This window comes from Eurosta solidaginis, chromosome 3 (assembly GCF_040869045.1).
Source record: "Eurosta solidaginis isolate ZX-2024a chromosome 3, ASM4086904v1, whole genome shotgun sequence".
NCBI lineage: Eukaryota > Metazoa > Arthropoda > Insecta > Diptera > Tephritidae > Eurosta > Eurosta solidaginis.
In genome coordinates, this window is record NC_090321.1 from 112209189 (window position 1) to 112218519 (window position 9331).

The following is a 9331-nucleotide window of genomic DNA, read 5'->3' on the forward strand; positions in this document are numbered from 1 at the left end:
TTCAGTTTGCCATAACAGCTTTATTGCTATTGAATCCCTAATAAGGAATTTTAAATTGTTCCAAATTTAATTTCCTTGGTTTATTTCGATTTAATAAAGTTCATTCTTCTGTAAACTAAGTAATAGTAATCTGATTAATCAACAAACCGAACCTTATGAAACTTAAAAATTAATAATCTAATTAGGAAATTTATTAGATCTGCTTATTCGGCCGATTCAGTAAAGTAACCAGAAAATCAGCCAATCAGCGTTTTTAAATTTTTGTGTAAATGCTACAATCCATGGGGGGGCTAAGATACTTGGCTTGGATATCATAAGTGATTTCAGGCTCTGGATCAGGGACTGATATCAGTCTTAGACCGGCCATAGTGACGAATGTTACGCGTGATTAGTTATCACGTCCTGCACGAGGTGCCCCTGCTTCTACTGATAATGGCGGATCTAGAGAGGACAACTCGATAAAACCCGCACCCCTTGAGTCATTGTGCCGAGCTCAGGGGAGGGAGAGTCAAGATCGGTACACAACGGTGACGAACTGGACTGTTTTAGGACTTTGATTTCACATGACATTTTGACTTGATGACATTGGGCTGGTAGGTGCGGTATTCTGCCACTTTAGTAGGTCGGGGTGAAACCCTACCAAAATGGCTGGTAGGCTAATGCTGCACCTGCCCACGTCCCGTTAAAACCGTGGCGGGCCTCAAGGTACGTTCCGGCTCCGTCGCCGTTAAGTTGGTGGTGTAGGTGCGGTTGAAGATTTTCCCGCTTCGCGTCCGGTCTGGCTCTGAACGCATTACTCATAAGGTAATGCGTCAACCCTCGCGTGGCCTCCCTGCGTAGCATAGATAACCACGAGATCGTTAAAGGGCGACTACACAATCGGCTCCGGATAGCGGCCTTGAGGGGGGACTTTTTTAGAATGGACAATACTAATACGAATCCGCCAAGGATGGGGTGCGGAAGAAGAGCGCTTTTGATGGAAATCCGTCAAATCAATCTTCAGCACTCTAAGGCGGCTTCCGCAAATTTGTTGCTCTGCCTTGAAAAAGGCGGAGTGGATATAGTCCTTGTCCAGGAGCCGTGGCTGAGTAGTAACGGCAGTAAGATTTCTGGATTAAGGACTGGAAAATTCAACACCTTGGTGCATGGGGAGGCAAGTAGGCCTAGATCCTGTGTGCTTGTTAAAAAAGAGATTAAAGCTTTTATTCTCTCTAATTTCAGCAATACTGACGTAACCACGGTCTGCCTCGAGCGAGGAAGTAATGAAATGTGGGTGGTCTCAGCGTACATGCCCCACGGGGACGTAGTGGGACCACCACCTGCGATACTGGGTGAAATCACCGCTGAAGCAAGGCGGAGAGGTGTCGGCGTGATCATCGGTGCCGATGCAAATGCCCATCATAGCATTTGGGGAAGCTCGGATACCAACACTAGAGGTGAGTCTTTATTTACTTTTATTGTAGATGAGGGACTTTGTATATGTAATAGGGGGAATGTCCCGACTTTTATTACTGCGTTAAGGGAGGAGGTCCTGGACCTCACCCTGGTTAGTAGAGAACTGGAAGGTCGGATATCTGGATGGAGGGTTCTCAACGAGCACTCCTTCTCTGATCACCGATATATTCAGTTCTCAGTGAACGAAGAACGTCCCGGTAAAATATCTTTTAGGAACCCTAAAAGTACTAACTGGGACTTGTATTGTAGGAAGCTGGGAGAGCTACTGCCTGCGGTGCCTATCATTAGTTCGGGCCTGTCCGAATCTGAGATAGACGTTCTGGTGGAAAACTTCACCTCGGCAAGCAATAGCGCCTTTCAGCTGTCCTGCCCATTGAAAACTTACAGGGGGAAGGGCAAGCCGCCCTGGTGGTCGGATTCTCTTGACGACCTAAGAGCGTCCAGTCGGCGGCTCTTCAACAGAGCCAGGAGGAGTAAATTACCCTCGGACTGGGAGCTCTATAAGGTGAGTCTGGGGATTTATAAATATGAAATAAGGATAGCCAAGCGAGATGCATGGCGAAGCTTCTGCGAAAACGTAGAAGGCTGCAATGAATCCGCGAGATTTAGAAAAATACTCTCTAGGAACCCCGCTCCTCTGGGGTATCTGAGAGATGATGGTGGGGACTGGTCGATGAGTAGCGAGGAGTCCCTAAGGCTTTTACTGGACAATCATTTTCCCGATGTCCCAGTTGCGCAGGGATCTTCGCCTGCATGGTCGGCGGTCGTTGGCCATGCAGAAGTGCCTGCCATTCCAATACGGGAAAGTCAGATAACCTGGGCTATAGGGTCGTTCAAGCCCTATAAGTCTCCGGGCCCGGATGGAATCATTCCTGCGCAGCTTCAAAGATCTTTGGGGATTTCCTGCCGCTGGTTGGCCATCATATATACTAACTGCCTCAGGCTTAACTATATCCCGAAGTCTTGGCACACGGTTAGGGTTATTTTCATTCCGAAGGCCGGCAGAAGCTCTCATGTATCACCTAAGGATTTCAGGCCAATCAGTCTCTCGTCGTTTCTTCTTAAGACGTTTGAGCGGTTGATTGACCTGTACCTACGGGAAAGGATACCTCGGGGGTTACTGTCGGCTTCACAACATGCGTACTGCAAGGGCAGATCGACGGAAACGGCTCTCCATTCGATTGTAAAGCAAATAGAGGGGTCCCTAGAACACAAAGAGTATGCTCTGGGTGCCTTTCTAGACATCGAGGGAGCTTTTAACAATGTCTTACCGGGGTCAATCGAAAGAGCTCTGGTGGGTTTAGGAGTCGAGGCGGCTCTGGTTGGATTTATTAGCAAACTTCTATGCGGCAGAATTGTCGCAGCGGAGTGGGGAGGGGCCATAATTAAGAGGAAGGTGTGCAGGGGCACGCCACAGGGGGGTGTCCTATCTCCTCTCCTCTGGGTTGTGGTAGTCAACGAGCTTCTTGTGGATCTGGAAGCCAGTGGTTGTCGGGTGGTTGCCTATGCCGATGACCTCGCTATCCTAGTCAGAGGCAAATTTCTGGGCGCCCTGCGTGATGTTCTTCAGGGCTACCTGGATACTGTGGCTAGGTGGGCTGAATCATGTGGATTGGCGGTCAACCCGGGAAAAACAGAATTGGTCCTTTTCACAAGAAGATATAAGGTGCCCGATTTCAGAACTCCCTCGATTGGAGGGGTACCTTTGGTACTTTCTGATAGGGTTAAATATTTGGGGATTGTTTTGGACAAGAAACTGTCCTGGAGACCCAATGTGGAAGATCGGGCCAGGAAGGCCGCCATTGCCTTGTACTGCTGCAGAGGAGCTATCGGAAAGAGATGGGGACTCTCGCCAAGAATAGTACACTGGCTTTATGAGATGGTGGTCAAACCGATTCTGCTATATGGGGTGCTGGTCTGGTGGAAAGCACTGGACACGGCGAGCACCTCCAAAATGTTAGTGTCAGTGCAACGGACGGCGCTGATCGGTATCAGTGGCGCTCTCAGAACAACGCCTACCTTGGCACTGAACGTCATGCTGAACATATACCCAGTAGATATTGCGGGAAAGGCGGCCGCGGCAAGGTCGTTGGTCAGGCTTCGTGATATGGGATATAGACTTTCTGACCGCGGACACTCTAGCCTTCTTACCAGTTTCGACTTCATCCCGGACAGAACGGACTACTGTATGCCGATAACAGCTCCCTATACAACCTTCACCCCAGTTATTCCAGAGAGAGAGGATTGGGGAAGAGGAATTATCTGGGGCATGGGACCGGTTAACTTGTTCACGGATGGGTCAAAGCTGGATGGAAAGGTTGGTGGGGGGGTCTTTTGTCAAGAGCTAAATTTAAGCCGCAAGTTTAAGTTGGCTGATCACTGCAGTGTATTCCAAGTGGAAATTGCTGCGATTAAGGATGCGGTGGATGGAATGCTATCCAGTGCTACCACGGTTAGGGAATTTAACATCTACTCTGATAGCCAATCGGCTATCAAGGCCTTGAGCTCAACTACAGTGCGATCGAGGGTGGTCTGGGAGTGCCTGACCTCGCTTGCGATTGCGTCGAATTATTTTACAATTAAGATTATCTGGGTCCCGGGCCATAGTGATATCCCGGGTAACTGTCAAGCGGATCTCTTAGCCCGCATCGGTACAACTGAACCGGATGAAGATGGCTGTAGGGACTTCGGGATCCCGCTGGCCACCTGTGGATTGCTCCTCCATAGCTGGGCCTCGAATCAGCTCAGCAAACGTTGGGCGGATATCACGTCTTGCAGGGTAGCAAGATCTTTCTGGCCGAAAGTGGATGGCAGGAGGTCTGCTGAAATAATTGGGTTCACTAAGGCTCACCTATCAATGGTCATTGGGGTTTTGACAGGGCACTGTCCCATGGGTATCCATGCGGTACGTCTCAATATACTGGAAACTCCATCCTGCTGCAGCTGTATGGAGGATGATGAGGTGGAATCACCAAATCACTTTATGCTTGATTGTCCAGCTTTTGCCAGAATTAGGCGAAAGTACTTCGGTCGCGACTCACTTGGATCTCCCGAGGATATATCCAAAGTTGAGATCGGTATCATTCGGAGCTTTATCGTTGCTACCCAACGATTCTCTAAGTAGCTGGATCTAGGTCACCGTTATTTTTGGTGTATGTGGTATCACAACGGACCTTCGTGTTGTCCAAGTGAGCTATCCTTATCAGGGCAGCTGCCACCTAACCTATCCTATCCTATCCTACAATCCATGGAAGCCACATATTTAATAATTATATGAAAGGGCATGTTCTTAAAGTTTCACGAATGTTATTTAATTAATTAATGAATGATATTCTCACTAGACTTACAAATGCCTTGAAAACCTTATCAGCAAGTCACAACAAACTCGTGTTATTACTGCTTTAATAAATTAGTCTGTATCCAAACGAATCTCAGTGTAAACGACTTATGTTGGATGAAGCAATACCCGAGAACCAATTGCGCACAATAAAGGGCACACCAAATGATAGCAGTTCATGAAAAATATAAATATAAATTGGGGCAATGCCATCGCTTTCCTATAATTTCAGGATTAGTTCCTTCAGCGCCTATACAACCTTGAAACACGATTCTAGTTTCATTCCGGTCCCCCAATATCCACCATTGACATTGTGCCATAAACCAATTTTATAGACTCACGATACACGTCACATATATGCAATATTTTTATTATGTACCTTTGAAAGATTCCTGTTCCTCAAAATCCTTTAAACGTAATTTCGTTCAATACAAATTTTTTATTTGATTGTAAGCCACAATGCCGAGCTCTTTAAAATTTTTGCATCAACTTGTTGCTCACCTTCACTCCACTTATTGTGTAAGAATTTAGCGAAATAATATGATGATAACGCTGATAAACCTGTAAGCATAAAGTCTTCATTATAATGCATACCAACTAACATCCATGCTAGTTCAATATTTTGTTCTACCTGACACATACTAGCAATATTAGTTCGTTCCTTAGATTCAAGCGTTTGTTAAATTATAAACGAGAGCAAGTCTAACGTGGTAATGTTGGATGCCATTCATGAACAACCGAACCTCCCTTCCCGAATTATAAAACTGATAAGAAAGGCCTACAACGGTCGCCGGATAAAGTTCTTCTCTCAAACGAAACTTAACCAACATTTCATAGAGCGCACAAAGGGCATCGTGTGTGGGATCCTTCCGTAAAAGCGGTGATATAACATAGAAGTCCATATATGCCTCGGGCAAGAGGAACTTATCATCCTGTCTAAACCATAATTCACAAACCTCCGTTTGTAGTATCTTCTTCGGGGCACTGGGTATCTCAGGTTTGCCCAATGCAAACGGTAATCATTGTATATATATCGATTTGGTTTGGGCAAGAATAACCTGATCGGCCATTTCTGTGGCATTTTAATAATTGTATATTCTGTTTCGAATACTCATTCCTTTTTAATGAAATAGTTTTGAGAAACAATTATGAATTTTGTAAATTGTACTATACAATGAATTATGCTTTTTTGGCCGTAATAAATAAAATAATAATAATAATAATAACCATTTTTCCCTTTTGTCATAAGTCACACCCTCATATTTGTGTTGGGACGTAATCATTATGTTGAACCTAAACTCATTTAGATGCTTCACAACCTCTTTGATAAGGTCCTCATTGGTTTCAGAGTACAACTAGTACCAGTACCAAATACAAGTCAACTAGGATTATTTGAGCTGCATAAACCATGTTAATTTAAAAATATACGGATAATGGAGGAGAAATACGTCCAGACATTGACACTTCCGAAGAAATGATATCCATCTGACGACGCAGTTTTCTTAAAGCCCACATCAATTGTTCAGGATCACGATATATACCAACCCAACAACCATTGACGGATATCAGCATGGGCAATGGCAGAGGGTGCAATTTCTTCTAAGTTTTCCATTGACCACTCTTCCAAGAACTCTGGGATTAGTGAGGGCTGCGAGCCGACAGAAATGTAAGCCATAGGCGCCAAATTCTTTACCCATCCGACAGCAGCCCCTTCCTGTGTTTCGGCAGGGCATAACATACCCTATAAAGTATTGTGTAACTGACGTGGTTTAGCTAATTTGCCATCACGACCAACAGGCGAATTGACACGTCTCAAATGTGATAGCGTGGAAGCGAAAGTCAAACGATTCAATACTTGAAATACACGAGCCTGATGGGTTTTTTTTTTTGATCACCCCAATTGCCAGTAGCAATTGAGTAACGCAAACCGTCAGGGATTATGTTGTTTTGATAGCCAACTCCAAATTGAAATCCTTTCCACGATCAAAGAATTTTTGTGTATACATATGTACTTCTTTCATCAGACCTTTCAAAATACCACGAAAGAGGAAAGCCAATAAAGGACCGGCATGATCCAAACGTTTGTTACCGTAGTGATCCCGATCATCTAACTCGCGCCGACTCAACGAAGCCAAAAGCAGACGATGTACCATATAACCCAAAAAGTATGCTTTCTTGGTCTCGCAAATATCGGACACACCAACAGGTGGCAACATTCCTTTTTGTAAAAGTTCTTTTGCATATTCAATACGTTTGTCCTTGGTTACACCTCGCCGTGCACCACGTGAACCACTGAAATCAAGCGCCACATTTTTTTCTTGTACTACGAAAGCTTCGTCAAATGAAGGTCTTACCATTTCCATCATTTCAGGATCGTCAAAATCGTATATAATATGCTCAAAGATATCACGATCCGCTACAAAGCTTCCAGCAAAGCTTTTACAAGAGATTGCTAGCAAGGTACTACTAAAAAACTGTTAACGATTGTTGGTTGTTACGCCAAACATATTAAATTCAGGTACCTTTACACCTGTCGTACGTATGCTAAGTCTGATGTGCGGTAACTGCCCTGCCCTAGCCATTTCATTGCTAAAGAACGATATCGCATCTACCCTTGTGTATTTACTTACCGGCAATGCAGAATCCAATATATCAAATACATCCCATGTTGAACTTACAACACGTTCACCATAATTGTACGAAATAACTTGTATGATTGCCGAATTGGTGCCACGACTTCCCACTGATGGCATATTTACTGACGCATTATTGGATCGTCCCACGCTGAGTACACCGGACCAAGTACAATGGCAATGGCGGGACGATCGTGGAACTTGGCATAATTATTCCCCCATTGATTCGCAAAGGATTGAAGCGGCACACTCAAATTCTTAAGAAGAAGTCAGCTTAAGCACATTAGGTCGCACCTACACCGTTGACGTTCATTCAATGCAACAGATAAATGAAGACACTGGCACCACCCGTCCGGTTCAACGTAAAATAAATCAAAATTATGTACCGCCACCACCACCTACTACTGCAACATCATCAGCATCAGCAGTGGGTACAGCTATTACAGCTTGAACTAGTACAGTAGCAAACACAGCTGTGAATACTTCGGCAATTTCTGTTACCCAGAACACTGCTCCAAATACGTCTGCAGCAAATACTGCTCAGCAACGACGTCGAGCATCAGTTGATGCGCGAATAGCTTGCCTTAAAGTGGAACAAGGATTAGCTGCAGAGTTCATAAAGAATCTATGGAATGTACTTTACGAGGTTTACTGTTCATCCGCTGGACCAAATGTGCGCTACAAATGTTTACGTGCGCTCTTGCGAATGGTTTACTATGCAACACCTGAGCTATTGATAGACGTGCTTAAGAATCAACTAGTTCCCAGCAATTTAATTTGCGTCAATCCTTGACCAAAACCTATACCAGAATCTGGAGGCTCACTGAGTGCACCACCATCAGCGTCGGGCCTTCAAGTAAATCCTTTCTTCATGGATCAGCGACAGCGGTTGGTGGTTCAACAATAGCAGGTAGCTCTACGCACAGTTCATCAAAACCAGGGACACCCATATACTGTTAAGAATTTTTCACATGCAATGGGTTGTATCAATCCAAATTTAAGTGCAACTACTAGCAGTCAAAAGCAACAGTGGCTTTACCTCATAGCTCGGGCCAATTACTGATGCCACAATTGCTCGCAGGCAGTGTGGAGCCAAGACAACAAACTTCTAGTTCTATTGCCCTTAATATTAATTCAAGTGCCGGCATTACGCCACCAGTAGCAGTGCTTGGCATTTTATATTATTGGAAAATTTCAAGCATTCTTTATGGGTTTGGGCAAGTCAAATATGCGGCTTCTCGTAGCGTTATAAAGAATGTTTGATTGTTCACGTTCTGGCTGTTGCACTTCTATAGTGTTAAAGACATGATGCCAGTATACCGCACCCATAATAGCCACCGGAAACCAATCATCTAAAAATGTTCTTCGCGTGCACCCACCTGAAAAAGAAAAAAAAAGAAAAAGAGAAATTAATTAATAAAAACATAACCAAGTTTACGAGTATACTCACCGCCGCGAGTTAGGTGAATGACATTTTTTCATTCAGGAAATGGAAGAGCGACATCTGCTAGTCAAAATCTCTACACTCCATTTCTGACTGTCAATTCACTGTGTTACCGACATTATGCCTTACGCGTTGCTACACGCAACACATGTCGCGTTGTCGCGTATTACATATCTACATATCATAAAATACTTAATTCCACGAATCTCAACATTATCGACAATACACGTCAAAAATAACGTTGAATGGTGGAAGTGCAACTCTGTAATACCTTTTCAGCCAGGTTTCTAACCGTTCCGTGTGGTGGCAGGCCACTTGTTGTGAAAACAAAGTTCACCACAAATCAAAAATAAATTTTAGGACTACTTCTGTGACATCTACCGACAAAAATCAAATTATAAAAGGTATAAAGGCGCTAAAGCAACAGCCACATCGCTTGGATGCGTGCTAAATCCGTTTTTT

General features: G+C 44.4%; 1 pseudogene; it reads right to left on the reverse strand.

Moving 5' to 3' along the window:
- Positions 1-6320: 6320 nt before the first annotated feature.
- LOC137245969 (DNA-directed RNA polymerase II subunit RPB2-like) lies at positions 6321-7545 on the reverse strand (annotated as a pseudogene).
- Positions 7546-9331: the final 1786 nt, after the last annotated feature.